The following is a 4,305-nucleotide window of genomic DNA, read 5'->3' as shown; positions in this document are numbered from 1 at the left end:
GGGGAGCAGCTGCAAATACAGATGATGCTTCACTAGCTTGCCAGTTGCCCGCCTCCTGCTGTGTGGCCCAGTTCCTAATAGGCTATGTATGGATGGGTATTGGTCCACAGCCTGGGGGTTAAGAACCCCTTTCTAAGCTACGTATTTGTAAAGACTGCCAAAATTTATTTTCTTTATCGTCGAAGGAACACAACTGTAGGCTTTTGTCACAACCAGTTTAAACTTTGTACTTAAGTATGGGAGTCAAATGCTCTTCATTTTCTTTTTGTTTTATTGTAGCATTTGGACTACAACTGGTTAAAACTAAAAAGGTATGTTTTACATATCTGATGTCAAAAAGGGATTAGAATTTCTGAAGTTCTTATTTTTCTCTTATGGAAAGGGAAGGTGTATATAACTATAGGCTCACTCTCATGTATTCCTCAATCCTTATCCTTCTAGTATTCTTTACCTTAAATAAAAAAAACAAAACAAAACAAACAAACAAAAAAAACTAAGTTTGTTCTTCTTGCTTTAAGACAGCCACCTCCAGAGCATCAGCTCCACAGCAAACACTTTCTGCGCTTAGTGCATTTAAGTGAGGATTTGCATTCCCTGTCTTACAGTCACTGTTCAAGGGACTGTCTGCGTGGCTGGGAGCCCTGGTGCCACCCAAACTCATGTTCATCTGGGAAGCTGGCTTCTCAGTCACCACTGTGTTATCCAGGGACCCATCTGAAGACATGGCAGAGGACTTGGATTCCCCGGGTTTTGACTTCAATTCTTTGGTTCCTTCTGCTGAATCACACCCTGGTTTTTGTAACCTCTGCCATAGTACCTTCTCCCTCTGCCAGATGTTGTATCACTGGGGTGAAAAGTCCTCTATGATGCCCTCTTGCTGGTCCTTCAACAGAAACAGCCTGTAGGGAAAAGGGCCACAACCCATCTGCTCTCAGCCCAGTGGCTAACCACAGTGCCAGCTATTTCTAGCTTCCCTCTCTAAGAAGGTGTAGGTTGTATTCCACTCTATCACTTGCTAGTCCTGCTGCCTTCATTATGCAGAAGGCACAGTAAGCACCTTTTGCTACAGTTTCTGCATAGGACCCTCCACAGACTCTTGCAAAGCATTGCCCCTGTCCCTGGGAGACGGGAAAAGGACAGGCCCGAAGTCCCCAGGGTGCACAGAAATGGGGTATTAAGACAGTGCCAAGGGGAGTGGGAGGCTCTGCTGGGAGAAGTTCAGCCCTTCCTGGATACTCTGCCATGTCTTTTCTACCTTGGCATTTTGCTCTGCCTGACTGTCACAGAGGTCCATTAGTGGGGTCTTTTCCTGGCTTTCTTGGAGGAGTTTGAAGTGGAAAAGCTTCCTATAAGAATACATCCAAGGACAGCAGTGTTCTCAGGGTATGGGCTGGACACATGCTTGTTTGTAAACAGAGCCATGTCCATGCCACTCATTAAGGGCTAACAGCTGAATGTCTTCAGGGTCAAGGTTCTCAATCTTGAGCTCCTGCAGCTGATCAGGTTCGTAGAATTTGGGAGACATTGCCCAAGCCAGTAAGGCATCCAGCTCCTGACAACGCAGTACCCATTCTCTGGGCCTCTGCACCCTGTACCATGGGACACAGCACAACACCATGAGATGAGTGGGCATCATGGGCAGTTGAGCAGGGCTGGGGTAACTGACCTCATGCAGCCCAGGAAAGCTCTCTTCCCGTGGTTCTTGTCCTCCATCACCTTCCCCAACCACAGCCTCTTCAGGTTGGGTCAGGTCCACTTCCTGAAGGCAAGAGCTTCTGCCAGTTCTGGGGTTTGCAGAGAGTTTTCTTTGTAAGCTGCCCACTCCTTAATGATCTCTGTTGAAAGTTCTGGTAGAAGTCTTTTCTACAAGCAAATCTATTCTCATTCTGCTTTCTGCCAAGCTAATCAGTACTCCATTAAACATACTGACAAACTGACCTATGGAGCAGGGTGGGAGGAGGCAGGTCTCTGCTGACTTCATCTTCAATAAAAACAGCAATTTTGATTTCAACTTTTGTCAGGACGTCAAAGTTATATGGGTAATATCAGCTCCCCCTTGTGATGGTAATTGGCCACCCTTGGCACCTCTGGCTTCACAGGAGTGGTGATATCCATGTGGTTTCTGGTGTGCATGGACAGGAGGCATGGAGTTGGATGGACAGTGCCAATCTGGCTCCCCTTCCCTGCAGCGAGCTGGCTGACTGAACAGGTAGTGGTTGAACTTAACTTTGGTCTCCTGGGTCTCCTCATGCTTGAGGCTACAAGTGACTTCCAGTTTTTTCCCAGGCAATTTTGTTCCTACTGATATAGCTCTCAGCTCCTCCATTGCCTTCAACATTGTCTAAAGGTGGTGATGTAGAAGAACCAGGGAAGTAGCTGAGTCTGCAGGATGTGGGGCTGCCACTCGAAGCTGAGTTGATCTGGGAGGACCACTCATACAGTATATTTTCCTTCATGAGGAATGTTGCTATAGTTGTCTCTCAGAGTCTTCCAGCTTGCTTCCAAAGTGAGGGCCTGCCATATGGGTGGGGACTCTGCAAAACTGTGGGCTTGGCTTGCGGAGAGGTCTGTGGGATGTTGAGCATGGGGAGGAGACCAGGAACATGTGATGGCACTGCCTTAAGCATTCCAGATGGATTTGGTCTGGCTGAGTAGTGTGGGTGAAATGCCACAGGCTTACTAGTTGCTGAATAATATCCAATTGCTCTCTTAAGTAACTGCTATCCTTTCTAGGCATGAGAATGCTGAAAGACATCTTTAGCTATGGCATCCAAGTCTGAGGTGTCCAGGATGATGCAGACATAGTCAGCCATAGCCTTGATCACCACGTCACATGGTGGCAGGACCATCTGGTGGGCCTGGACCTTAAGGGAGGATAGTGGGTGTTCTGGACCAAGTAAGCTCCAATGAAGGGAAGCCAGGTCTTCATTAGGAAGAATGTAGTTTTCTAACAGAATGACAAAGGTAGGAAAGTGGTTTGGGTTCAGGTGTAGCTTCATGGCCGCCTCATGCATCAGGTATTGCCTTGTGGCGAGACTTTTCCTATTCCCACTCAGTTTTAGGGCACGGGCACTGATATATAGGGGATGTTGCATAGTATGTAATCAGAGTCCTATGCAACCAAGCTATGGGAGCCATTTACTCTGCAGAAACCAATCATTTCTTGATGATGGTCTTCCACTCTGTGTAACCTTGACGTGGAAGTTAAAGAGTGCCAGGAGGATACAGTGCCCTCCGGAAGCACGGCAGGAAGCAGACGTTGGGCAGCAGGATGCCTTTGTCCTGGTTGTGGCTGACAATCTGCAGTGCCATCCTATGCTTGGTTGCCCATTGCTCTACCACTTAACCCACTCTTGCAGCTGTGCCTTCTCGAGCACGCTATCGAAGATGAAGAGTTGGATGTTGCCCTGAAGCAGACCTTGGCCAGCGCTGCCAGGTAGCCAGCATGTGGTTCCCCTGGCTGCCGCTCACCCAGTGGGTGCAGCAGCCACTCTCAAGTCTGTGCAGGCAGTTGTCGGCATCCACTAACAGGCACGACAACGTGTGTGGGGGCGGCCGCTACCCATCGCCCACTAGGCTGCCCTGGCCAGCTTCTGTAGCTCCACCGGCACCACGGTGCTCAGTCAGTGCTTCTTGATGTAGTCCTGGAAGCCCTGCATGGCTGTGGCGGCAGGTACGGAGTGGCGGGCGCAGCTCCCGCGGGCTCTAGGCAGGGCTGGAGTGGGCCACAGCGCTCATGGCCACTGCAACCTCCATAGAATCAATATTGGGTTTAGATTCAATTAGGTATATTTGTTAGAACGATGTAATTGTTTTATTCTAAAATTTAAATACTTATGTTATGCAGGAAAATACAGTATTTCAACTTTTGAAAATATTGAGCAAATGCAAATTAATAATGGAATGTATCCTAGTTGTGTTTTCCATCTAAGGAGGACTGGGATATAGGCAGTTCTTTTCGGAGGTGATCATGGGCAGCACACTGGAGAAAATGGGAAAGTGAAACAGTAAGGACATAGTTTATTACAGAGTCCATTAATTAATTGGCTATTACGGAGGACAAAAATAGAGCTTAATTTCGCAGTCTGTCTCCTGAGTTATCATGTGGATAATGCCTTAAAATTGGCCAGCTGAATTTCAGGAAGATCGGGGTCGCCACCAGGGACATTAACCATATCGCACTGTACAGTACTTATCAGGTCAAGCTCACTGGTGCAGAAAAAGTCATCACACTTATCCTAAAATAAATATATATATCGTTTATTGGAATTTCGAATTAAATAGACCTTTTGTATTTCTTCTTGC

At 47.4% G+C, this 4,305-nt stretch overlaps 1 pseudogene; it reads right to left on the bottom strand.

Moving 5' to 3' along the window:
• Nucleotides 1-537: 537 nt before the first annotated feature.
• On the bottom strand, nucleotides 538-3,659 carry LOC107500286 (annotated as a pseudogene).
• Nucleotides 3,660-4,305: the final 646 nt, after the last annotated feature.

This window comes from Rousettus aegyptiacus, unplaced genomic scaffold, assembly GCF_014176215.1.
Source record: "Rousettus aegyptiacus isolate mRouAeg1 unplaced genomic scaffold, mRouAeg1.p scaffold_m13_p_11, whole genome shotgun sequence".
Lineage (NCBI taxonomy): Eukaryota > Metazoa > Chordata > Mammalia > Chiroptera > Pteropodidae > Rousettus > Rousettus aegyptiacus.
This window is presented reverse-complemented; position numbering and strand designations above follow the sequence as displayed.